Raw genomic sequence first — 13572 nt, forward strand, 5'->3', positions numbered from 1 at the left:
AATAATGAAAGATGTAAGGTAAAAAGGGAAAATAATTAAACACACATGCACTTACACAGAGTTGGAGCACTCATATTTCTAATTAGAATTTCAGTGCAGGAGCCCAATTTAACCTTAGGGAGTCTTTATAGTCATGTCAGTGTTGTGCACAGCACTCAATCTAATGCTGATATACCAGGTTGAATTTTCATATTACATTTAACAGAATGCTATTATTCATACACATAACATATATCTCACTTTTAAGGGCAATGTGGTGTCTGTCTATAATATCTGCTTGTGAGAAGTGTTTACTAGAAGCCTGAAAACTGACAGTTAGTTACTTTTTCTCATTCTTACTCCATTAATGAATGCATGTAGTGGGTTCCCATATTGCTTTAATTGACACAAATCTCATATTTTTGAGTTATTATACTGTATTGGCTTTACTTCAGGGGCAACTTTTTGTCAGTATATAACATCCAGAGAAAGAAGACACAAAACCACTCAAGCATTTAACAAGTGAAGAATGTGCGTAAGTGGAATAGTCAGAATGATACAATAACTGCACTCCACAGCGTGTTCCAACCTCTGATGAAGCCTGTGAACTCAAAGAGAACTGTTCTATTTATTTTGAGTCTTATCTCCCACCTAAACAGATGTGTCTCGGGTTGAAGGAGCAGTCAGTATAGCAGGAAGCTAATTAGACAAAGTAAAAAGTTCAGGAAAATATTCTATTCCACAGAATATTTCCTCAGAAGTTGTAGAGAAAACTTGTATTAACAATTTCTAGCTCTGTCAGAGACCCATTTCTCACTCCTAAAATCCAATTTTTCTTCAAAATACTTGAGAGGAGTTGAACCATTTCAAATATAACTAAAAATGTAAATTTCACTAGTAATATTTGGGTTTTATCTCCATTTAGATTAACAACATCTTTACTCCCTCCTGTATAGTCTAATTTATCACATACGTATCATTCCTTTCGAGCAAAATGCCTCCTAGCTACTTCACTGCTTAGACAAATTTTAGTCAAGTTTCATGGATGGCAGGTAGGGATGTGCTGGAAGGGTTAATTTTCCATCTCTCCACCAACAATGCTCAATGGGGCATATGTGCTTCTGGTCATGTGATGCAATTACAGCTGACAGCCTGCCCTGTCCCCTGAACAGCTGGGTCTGATCCTCAGATTAATGAACTTAAAACAGTAAAGTCTTTGTAAGTTGTAATGATCAAGAATGACAACACTTTCTAGAGTATATCCCGTATTCCTGCTGACCAGTACCTTTCATGGGCAATTACTGGCACGTGCTCAAACAAAACAGAGAAACGTAATTAGTGAAATACTTTTTACCTGTGAATTTTATAAAAATATTTGGTTTGCAGTTTCACGTGTCTTTATTCCTATTGATAAATTTTTAAAATTACCCTTCTTTAAGCCCCCAGAATGTTTACACGGTCCTTGCACATTAACATCTGCTAAGCCTTTTTTTGCTCAAGAGGAATAATTCATGCATCTTGAGTTTGCACACGTTTCCCATATGTCTAGAAAATCATATGCTCTCACTCCTTTCTTGTCAAAGGTTTTAATTCTCCATACATTTATCAAGGAAGAAAAACTGCAAATGCACTTTATTTTCACAAGTTTTTCACCAACCACTTTACATTTTGAATCCCTATACATTTACAAGAATGTTCCCATGGAAACCAGAAATTTTCTCCACAATATTCTTGGCAAATGAAATGCCAGTAAGAATGTATTTAATAATTTTAGCAGAAACTTTCAGTGTTTTAGTTTTAGTTCAGATTTTTAAGACTATATTTTGAGTGCTGTGTCAGGGGATTCATGAAAAAAGTAGGGAGCTCTTCTGACATTCGTAAAAAGATTCAGATGCTAGCATGCATACTTCTGTGGGCTAAATATAGCCATGCCATGACTTTTCTGCCAATGGCATGATGGTAACATTAAAAACTCAAAAGTTCTGATTTGGCCCACAGACCTTAAATTTTTGAAATAGGTGATGCCTTCTACATAGCTAGCTTGGATCAGGGGAAAAGTTATCATAGAGCTTGCTTCACAGGAGAAGCTCTAAGAAACTCATGTAGACCCTTACTGATGAGAAAGAAATGGCGTAAGTCATATCACTTTTATTTTTTTGCAGCTTTCAAGTTCCACGCATTCAAGAAGTTACATATGACTAGCTTTGGAGATGAGAAGAGACCAAAGAATATTGTTCTACATAGACTTCAGTAAGGCTTTCAACACTGTCTCACCTAAGATCCTCACAAAGAAGTTGATGAAATATGGGCTGGATGAGCAGAGAATGAGGCAGATTGGAAACTGGCTAAACAGATAGGCCCAGAGGGTGCCAATCAGAGGCACAAAGTCTAGTTGGAGGCCAGTAACTAGTGGTGTACCTTAGGGGTCAGTTCTGGGTCTGACTCTTCAACAATTTTATTAATGAGCTGGATGATGGGGCAGAGTGTACCCTCAGCAAGTTTGCTGATGACACAAAAGTGGTAGGAGTGGCTGATACACCAGAGGGTCATACTGCCATTCAGAGGGATCTCAACAGGCTGAAGCAATGGACTGAAAGAAGTCACTGACCTTGTGCAGTTCAACAAAGGGAAGTGTAAAGTCCTGCAGCTGGGGAGGAACAACCCCATGCACCAGTATTAATCTGGGGGCCAACCAACTGCAAAGCAGCTTTGCAGAAAAGGACTTGCAGGTCCCAGTGGACACTAAGTTGAACATGAATCAGCAACGTGCCCTTGAGGCAAAGACAGTTAATGGTATCGCAAAGATAGTTAATGGTATCCTGGACTGTATGAGAAGGAGTGTTACCAGCAGGTCAAGGGAGGTGATCCTTCCCCTTTATTCAATACTGTTTAGGCCTTCTTTGGAGTACTGTGTCCGGTTCTGTGCTTACCAGCACAAAAGAGACATGGAGCTACTGGAGAGAGTCCAGCGAAGGGCCACTAAGATGGTTAAGGGAATGGAGCATATCTCCTATGAGGAGAGGCTGAGAGAGCTGGGACTGTTTAGTTTGGAGAAGAGGAGGCTTGGGGAGATCTTATCAATGTATATAAATACCTGAAGGGGAGGTGTAAAGACGATGGATTCAGGCTCTTTTCAGCAGTGTCTGGTGACAGGGCAATGGGCACGAACCGAAACACAGGAGGTTCCATTTGAAAACAACAAAACATATGTTTTTTTACTGTGGGAGTGACTAAGCAAAGGCACAGGTTTCCCCGTAGACATTGTGGTGTCTCCATCCCTGTAGATATACAAAAGCTATTTGGACATGATCCTGGGCAACCTCCTCTAGATGTTCCATTGATGTCCCTGCTTGAGCAGGGTAGTTAGGCCAGATGACCTCCAGAGGTCCCTTCCAACTTCAACCATTCTGTGATTCTGAAACTCTGTGATCTATCAGCTTAATTGCTACAATCGGTCTTGTTAGGTTCTCTGCGTGTACATACAATTTACTCCAGAAACAGCTTCAACAGAAATTTACTAGCAAGAACTCAAGCAGACCTAACTTCTGCTCCTAAGAATCTAAGATCCCATTCTGCAAAACTAGGTCAGTCTAGATTCATGATCGATAGGTACTGGGACAACATGATACTGTGGCCATAAAGTCAAAGATAGTTTTCATTTTATATGTATTTTACATTTGTAAAGTATAACTATAAATGACCTCTATGTAGATTTTTTAGAGGCACAAACCACAAAAACTTCTGACAATAAATAGGCAAGAGTAGGGGAACAAAATGAAGTGTAAGGTATGTAAAAGTTTACTCATTTATGAGAGAAAAAAAGCAATGTGACTAACATATATTCCACCAAGAAGGCTCCTGAAAAGCTTCTTCCTCTATAGTAACATTTTTCCCCAACCAATCTATGATTTCTCAGGTTGCAATGAGTCATGTCATGTAACTGAATGTGTCATATCCAACTGCGATATGATGAGAAACAACATAACAAAAAGTGACAAGATTTAACATGACAAGTAAGAATGAAATGCTACAGTGGTAAATACCAGTTTTCAGCAATTTGGTATGTCATGTTTTTTAAAAAGGACACCCTAACAGTATAGTTCTCATAGAGTAATCACAGCTCCTGACATACAGAATTACTTAGTTTTCAATGTTCCATATTTTCAGGCACACTAATGGTGATTATCTTTTGATATCCAGCTAAAAGATGTATTTTTGGTTCAATTAACACTGATATACTCATGAAAAATAACCATCAATGTGAGTCTAAAACAAAGATGTTTACTGTGATTAGCTGAAATTGGGAAAATTCATTTAACCAGTAATTGCAAATTATATTATTGATAAGGAGACCTGCTTAGAAGAATAATTCCACTTGCTCATTTTACAGTGGCTGATAGTGGCATATAGTTTCTTATTGACACTAGGTAAAAGCTATTATTTGGGAAATGTACGAAAATTCCATCTGCTAGCCAAATTCACGGCTGAAAAAAAAGAAAAAAAATATTTTTGAGTTCAACAGTACACAGAGACTGAAAATAGCAATTTTTAATTCAGGCTGGAACTGAAAGGGCAAAAATATTAAGCCTGGGAGACAGAAAGGGAAAATATTCACAAATTGGGCAGGACCAACAACTGGCTAGGAAAGAAGTAGCTAATCCTCACTATAGAAATTTTTAGTTTGAAAAGTTTCAAAATATTTGTTTAAAACTAATTTTTGTTATTTTTATAGTATAAAACATGTTTAATATTTAGGTTACATGGTACGCAACACCATCACTGTTGATATGTCATACTGTGAAACAGTTGCACTTGAAATAAGAACATACTTTATGTTATAATGAATAAGGAAGGTTCTTAGTGTTCTGACAAAACCTTTTCTGGATCACGATGTCTCCTGTCCCTGTTTTACTGAGGTAAATGACATTAAGAGTATAAAAAAAAAAGACTTTGGTATTGGAAATGCAGCTGTAAGTAGTTCCTACGAAATGGAATGAATTATTCAGAGTCATCTAGTTAATGACAGAGAAATCTATGCAAACATTGCCTGTCCCAGACTTGTTCTACAAATTTTTCTTCACTCTTAAAGAGCTGTGTGTTTCATGAACATGATATTCTAAAAAATAAACTATGATTTTCACTACAGGGTACTTTTTAGATCATAAGAAGGAAATAGTTTGGATTCCTTCAGTCTTGCTAGATCTTAAAATTTGAGCAGGTCTACTTCTCCATTGATCCAAGATCAAGTTTTCAAGCTCCCAGTGTTTAGTAGTTTGTCATAAATAGAAGAAGGAAGTTCTAGTTCTCTCCATGACATCCCAAAAAGAGAAGTCCTTGTTTTGTAAAATGAAAGGCTATCAGCATTTGCTATCAGTGAGGAATATCAGCAAGAAACAAGCAGATGCCATCTCCTCTGGAGCTAATTCTAAAGTGGTTGTGACATTGCTGTCTAGAAGACTGCCTGGCTTTAGATACCTTCAGTTGACACCTCTGATACTATTGCTCTGATATGTGGAAGCTTCACAACACAAAATTCCTGAAAATAAAACAAAACTTCTAACCTTGGGGACCATCACTGTCTAGATAGGTGGGATTTCTATGGCTGTTTTCTGGAAGAGGAATACTATCTCCAGAAGAGACAGAATCACTTATCATTTGAGGAAAAGGGAAAACTCTGTGAGTCAATGAATGTTTAGAGCATATGCTTTCTGCTTACCTTTCCTGTTTATCTTTAGCACGAAACCAAGATATCTAGAGGCTGGGCAGCAGACACTGTAGTTGCCATCAGTCTAGAAGTCTAGAAGAATTGCATGAAGATGCAGAAAAGAAACATGTATGAGCCCAACTTGTTCACTCGCACATACTACAGTATCTCTGAGCAACCATTTTTGCAGAAGCACCAGCTATGCAGATATGTGCTTATTCTGAGCTGGTGAATGAAGCAGACAAAACATCCTCTCTAAATGGTGAGGAAGATACCCTATATAACCAACACTGATTTATCTTAGGGAGCGTAGACGTGTGTGAGTCGGGGATGCAAGTGACAGCCATGTTCTTTGAAGGGATGGGTCAGAACCGGTCACTCTTTAAACTGCACTAAAGAGTGCCCAACCTGCAGGTCCATATAATTATTGACTTTGCAAATTCCAGATCAAAGAATATTGCTATTGACTGAGAAGTTGCAGCATGTGTTCACACGATTTTACCTCTGTTGGTTTATATGTATTATTTCATAATTTTGGAGACGTGTTTATTTTACTTAAAATATTAATAATTTATACTAACAGATGGACCGCAAAATATTCTTATACAGTGTAGCTGAAGCTCAGTGGAATCTGGAGTTCTGGAGATCGCCTTCCAAGGTGGATTTTTTCTGTTACAAAAGTGTATGGAAAGCAAAAATTATTCTTCTCATTTCAGTAGTAAATACCTAAACTTCAGTATAATACTAGAGAGAACAAGGAAGTGATTATGGAACATATACGGAAAATGAAGTGATGGTTTCAAATTTGAAGTTAAGTAATTACACAGATATGTAAAATCCTATTTCTGCAATATGTGTTATACTTCCAAATAAATCTATGAATCATCCATCACTTATGGGTGTCTTAAATCCAGACAATGATTTCTTGTTTTCAAAATCCTAAAAAGAATGTTCTTGCTCTCCGCCTTCTTGATTTTTTATTTATTTTATTAGTAGTACTTGAAAGTACTAAGACAAAACTCTTGTATCCTGTAAACTTTTATGTTTCCGTTTCACTTCCAAAGAGAAAGAGAGTGGGAAAATACCTGAGAATCACAACTGTGAATGCAATTTTCATTGCATTCCTTGGTGCCTCTGAGGGTGATGAGAGTATCACTATCAGTGAACATTCACCTGTCTGGTTTTTCTGTCTATTTTGCATTGACAATCAACAATATGGAAGCCCAAGAAAAGGACTCCTTGCAGCAGAATAACTTACGCACATACGGTCACTGGTAAAATATGCAAAAGCAAAGTGACAAAAAACCGGAATTAATTCAAACTTCAGAAGATAATAATGAAGCTTACATTCATTATCAGAAAGGAGATAACAAAGCCTTCAAACAACAAGAACTATCAAGACACAAGCAATTGTTACTTAGATCCTGACTATCATTTTTCTCTTAGGAGATCACAAAATGCTTCAACAGAGTACCTAATTTACAATAGATCAATATTATACAAGCCATAGGGCTAGAACTCGACAACAGTGCCTAAAGCACAATCAAAGTAAAGAAATATTGTAAGCAACAATCCCTTGGAAACCTGCGCATTAGTAAACTAAGAAAATAATTCCTGTTGTGCATGGCCTTTGAAGTTCTGGCATTACACTTTTTGCCTGGAAAGAAAATAAATACAGACTAGAAGTTTGCCAGACTTAGACAAAAGAAAGACCTGTAAATACCAACCACTACCGCTTCCTGCTATTACACATTCAGTAATGTGGAAGTTCCCTTAGGCTTACTGGAGGTGAAGCGTGTCAGAATGATCAACAATAGCTCTCACATTTTCAGAAATACCTACCTTCTACAGCTAGACAGTCACACTTAGAAGCAACAGTATTACTGCTGTGATTACAATACACTGAAGTGTTACAGGTCACTAAGCCAAAAGGTATTCAAGCTTTTTTTCCTTCAGTTCGAATGTATGCATCTAGGATAGACACATGCTAGAAGGAAAATCTGACTCTGATCCACCAGTCTGCGAGCAATGTTTAGGTCTAAAAAAGATGTTCCATTTAGGTGACATCATTGTCAAGTACTGCATAGCGCCTACCACAGATGGGGAACCGCTACGGCAATAGTTCCCATCAGCTACAGCTTTCCTCTCTGCTTCCTCATACTCATTGCCAGGATTGCCTCTGCTGACATACTGCAGTTGTGTTCTTACTGCTGCTTTTCAGACTCTGAGTTTGGAGAAAGAGCTCACATCAGAGCATTTATCTAGCTTCCTCCTTGAGAAAAGGTCTAGCATGTGTTGTCAGTATCTGTTCACTTCTTAGAGGTTTTCCAAAGAATTATGGTAAGTTCCTCCATCGATCCATAATTTCCTTGAGCTGCCAGAAAGTCTTTGGCACTCCCCCAGAAATATGCTTCCACAAGTTCTGCTAAGATGCTCAGAGCAGATTTGTCTATCTAGAGCAGAATATCGGAACATGAGCTGAAGTTGTACAGCTAATATGGAAACAGTGTACCACTGGCTCCTAAATGTGAAAGCACACCAATGTTAAAAGCTCTGCAGCAGGAGTCCAAGATAGCTTATCTTTTGATCAGACATATTGGGGAATATTTTCCAACTTTTGTAAAGCCATGGTGCCATACAGGAAAGAATACAAAATTCAATGGATCTAGAAGAGCATGGAAATAAGAGTGTGGTTCTCTGGTCCAGTGATTTGCTTGTGTGGGAAGAAAGACTTGTGGATTCTGGCACCTACAGTTAGCTCTCTGTATATTCTATGGACCTGTCACTAAATAAAATGTACGGAGGAAAGGGGAGTTAGCAGACTATTTAAATTAATTTTTAAATTTGAACTGAAGTTTCAACATTGGTGCGCTCACCGTGAAAAAAGTAAATTCAATGTTGGGCATCGAATGAATGACAGAGTTAAAAAACAATTATATATATTTTACCTTTAGCTAAAAGGGTAACCCGACATTTCCTACTGGCTTGGAATTTACAATTTAATGTAGACTACGGAAATATAAAGCCATGAAATGGTTGGTTCTTTGATGGAATTTTTGCTTGGAGGTTTAGAATACTCTTAATAGTTTTTGAAAAAAGAAAGAAAAAAAGCATCAAACCTGTTTATTGCCTGTATTTGCTCAATCCAAACAGTAAAAGTAAACCAATGATCAATAGAATTTCTGAGCCTAACCCAGCCATATGAGAGTCAAAAAGAGTTCCTCAGCCAAGTCTGATCTAAAGGAAAATTCTGTGCAGACAAGGGTAGCATAATTAGTGTGCTGCATATGTGCCCATAAATTCATGCAAATACTCAAGATTGGTAAATTAGAATTCTTAATCACAAATTTCTCAGCAATATTTATAAATGTAGGTTTATTTAGAAGAAGAAATATTGATTTTTTTTTTTCTGATGTGGGTATTACATTGGAGTTGAAATGCTGTAAAACATGAAAATTATGATCTCGGAAGGACTGCCAAAAGAATATTGATTCAGAACGCTTCTAGATGACTGAAGAAAATGAAAGCGAACCTTCTTGTTAACTGCGCAAGCAATTTTGATCCCTTTACTTATACTTCAGAAAAAAAAAATTCAAAATGAGGCTATAATGTGATGTTCATTACAGGTTAGAATATTCCCATTTCCGTGTAGGCTGATTTTGAGAAACATGTTTATAAGTACACTGCCACACTAAAAGGGCAACCAGTATTAATGACTGGAATTCAATACTGATTATTTAAAGCACCCATCATAGTGCATAAGATATTGGCATTATTTCTAGTTCTTTAAGTACTTTGAGTTCTTCTAGATCTCTACTCCTACTATGCCTTATGTTCTTGAGCAATGTTGAGAAAAAGCTGAATCTGCAGGGATTTCTTTCGCTTTTCATTTTATAACCTATAGCGAGAAGAATGCTTTTAAATAAAAAATTAATATACAAAGTTCTTCATTGGTTTTCCTCTAATATCTCCTTAAGTGATTTAAACAAGTGGGCTGTTTTCTAAGAAAGAGTTTGAAGTGGCTAAAGCTCTATGACATGTCATACTTTTTTTTTTTTTCCCCAAGATGTTTTCTTTTCATCTGTTTCATGGGGTTTTTTTGTAGTCTTAACACTGGCAATCTGAACACGTGCAGACACTTCTTGGGTAACTTGTGTCTGATTCATGGGTGGGGAGTAAACCAGAAAACTTCAAGTCATAATTCTGGCTTAAAACAGTTACAGAAATTTATCTTTATTTTTTACTCTTTTATAGATTATACTAACTATAAACCAATAATATGTATTTTACAGTGTGCATTAATTTTTCTCGAGTATGTGTCAAGTTAAAACTGTAGGACCTGTTTTCATATTCTTAAACAGAAAGAATCTAAATCTAATTTTATTCACTCCTGTAATAGTGGCAACCCTTTCACATCTTCTATTTCAACTGGACTGCCTAAGCATTTTTTATGATTATATAAAACCTGAACTTTTCTTTTTGAGTCATGCACATAATTTTTAATCACTCACTGTAGCTCATGCAAAAAAAGTAACAGCTTGCTACTTGTATGAGTCAGAATCTAAACAGAGCTATTTAAAAATCATTTGGAAGATGTGTTATTAGCTAATTAGCATAATGTAGTTGCAGAGAAGATATACAATCTAACGTGTTTCACTGAATCAGTTCATAAACAAAAACTGTAATTAGCTACTATTTCCTATGCATTATTATTTTCCTTGAGATTCCATAATACAGCCAAGCCAACCTAAGAATGCTGGCAAACAGATTTCAGATCTGAAATGTTATGCTGCAATTGGGGCACACCTTTCATTTTTCACGTGTTACATTCCAACACTCTTTGCTTAAACATTTGCAGCAAATTTAAGTTGTATGTCTTAATAACTTTATAATTATTTGGATGTATAAGACAAGATACCTTATTTTAGGTTATTCTTACGACTTCCACTTAAAAAGCTGAGTTTAAAATCTGAAATAGTAAAACTGAGCAAGACAGAGGCATTTCATTTTCCCAGACTCAATGCTTGTATTGAATTAAAAAAACCTTAAAACAGCAAAGTCCACTTACTTTTTAGGGATACTTTAATTAGTCATTAGAATCTTGCTCCAAAACAGGTTAACTGGAACCATTTGATCATCATTGGATTGCATGTGAATTAATAGCAGACAACGGTCCATAACTGAGGCCTGACAGATTTCAGAAATGTACATTCATATATTAGCACATCTTACAATGCTTGGCCACATCCTCCTCGAAGTCAGTGGCGATTGCAATACATTTCCTTTCCTCTAGAATCCCTAAGCTCAACAGTAAAGCAGTAAGGTCTGAGAGATTTCAGGGATCCTTTAGTAACATTCATAGACTACCTCTACATCACAGTTACATTAAGTTTTCCAGACTTCTGGAGAAAAAGGATGAAAAGCCTTTAGCCATTTTCTAAAATTTCCTGATCTAAGAAGGGTTCTGAAAGAGCCACAGAAGAACCAGCACAGAAACCACCAGAGAGAAAAAAGAAAGAAAAGATAGTTACATTTTAAGCTTAAAATTATTTTGGATTTTGAAAAGAAAGTTCATAACAGCGTACAAAAGTGATACCATCTGCAATCAGGCTGAATATCACATTTATTTCCAAGAAAAAGGACAAATTATATTTAAAAAATCTCAAGGGAACACTGACTGATATGTCCGTGATACTCAATATGCTACTGGAGAAGCCAAAGTTCAACTGATTTTAGACCACAGAAGCATCAGGAACATTGAACAACATTCGTCTGAACTTTTGTAAAGCGAAAAGCAGTATTTGTCAAAAAATGTAGTATAATTGGAAAGATATTTTAGATCAGAATACTACCTGTCACTGGGCATCTGTGGATATTAAACTGTTCCCAACATGTCAACTTTTGTGACTATGGCTTATGAAGACAGAAAATAATTAGTTTTTTTATCAGAGTTTCTAAGTATTTCAGCTTGCAAATATCTGGATTTCCTGGTCTTGTGCCTTGTGTTCAGTGACAGTGCTGCAGATGGTCTTGGTAACCTCACAGACAAAATCCTAACTGAGATATTACTCTGATTCGTCAGATTCCTTCCGAAGATGCATGCTAATTGTTTTTTATGAGTGCCTCTCAGTATTTCCCAGATGAAAGACAACACCATGCATCAGGTTGACTTCAATAAAAGTAAAATTAGAGTACATATTTTTCAGGTAAAGTTTTAAGATGACATTTTGCAAGCTTTGATATTAGTAGAAATGGACATTATAGACAAGAAGAAAAATGCTGAATCTACATCCAATTAAAATAAAAAATACATTTAATTAAAAAAAGTCTTATGAAATTACTTAGAACTATCAAGGCAAATAGGCAAAGGAAATTACCAACAGCTGCTGAGGAGGATTCATAACTGTAAACTGAACTGAGAGGAAAGGACTGAGGGAATATTAATGTAAACTCAAAGATTAATGTTTAATGCTCATCATCATTAGGAATTTGCTTCCTTGTGCAATACTGAAATAAATGAGGTTCATTGTGAAGAAGGAAGATGTCATTTGTCAGTGAACAGAAATGGATATTCTAAGCTTGGCAGTACCTGGCCTTCAAATTTGGTCTGTGTAATCATCCATTAGCTTAGAGAGTTGCACAGGAATTTTGTTTCCCGATATGAAAGACCAATAGGAGGTTCCTTGGTAAAGTCACTTTTCCTTTAAGCTACAGTACAGCAGAGCTGAAGCACAGCCACAAATGTAAAAAGAAAATTGACCAAAAGTGTGTTTAATTAATCAGGAATATATTCCAAAATGGTGTCAATTAATTTCTAGTTATATGTTTAAATAATATGGCTTTGAGCTATCCTGGCCAAAGTTGATTCATCATATTCATGTTAGAGGAAGTGGTTCATCAGTTCCAAGTAGAATCTCAAAATCTTATCCCACTTTTGTCCGCTCCTTTTTTACATGCTCCCCAGAAAGTTCTCCCTCAAGGAGTCCTGTAATATCCAGCCACAGAACTCTCACTTACAAGGTACTAGGACTATCAAAACCATCCTCAAACTTATTGTCATCCAACAAGCTGTCTTCCTCCAAGACAAAAAAGACTGTATCTGAGAATACCACTATGTAAATCACCTTATTAGTAATATACCAATTACAGGGATCATCCCCAAGCTACATACAAGTAGTCCATACTAAAATGTAACCATAGTTTTTCTTGGATACTTCAGAGTTTCAACTTGGACAAGCTGTCAGCCTTACATCTGTCATCACACAGCAACTTTATCTCCAACAATGAACACCTAGGTTTTGTCTACCAACCTAGCCCCACAATGTAACTTTTTCACAGTCTCTTTTTGAGGATCAGATTTTAAATAATTTTATCAGTGAGCCTATCTTGTATAGATGACTGGAAACATAGATTCCCTTAGCAATTTCCATCAAAACTCAAAGAACCACTGCTTTTTCCACCAAATTCCTGCATCAATATTGCTTCCTTTGGCATCATAATTATTATCGCAGCAATTTAAAACCTATAATTTGCAGGAAGACCAGAGATCAGTGCACCTACTGCCATAAAATTACCAACAACCCAAATGAAACAAACTAGACAAACTAGTTTCTTGGGTAAAAGCACATTTGTTTTGAAGATTCTCAGGATACCACAGCAATCTAAAGTACATTCCCCAAGGGAAACAGACAGCATGGTTTAAAGAGCCATTTGAATACAATGTAAGAACTTATATGAAAGAAACCCCAAACTCCGCTGTCACATATCCTGGAAAGTCATTAAAATTATTAAATCTACCCTGGAAGATCACTAGAAGGCCACGCTTTGTACCTGGAGTCATCTAAATCAGGAAGCCAGTCTCCATCAATTTCTTTCCATAGTCAATGGAG

The sequence above is a fragment of the Chroicocephalus ridibundus genome, chromosome 4, assembly GCF_963924245.1.
Source record: "Chroicocephalus ridibundus chromosome 4, bChrRid1.1, whole genome shotgun sequence".
In the NCBI taxonomy this organism is placed as follows: Eukaryota; Metazoa; Chordata; class Aves; order Charadriiformes; family Laridae; genus Chroicocephalus; species Chroicocephalus ridibundus.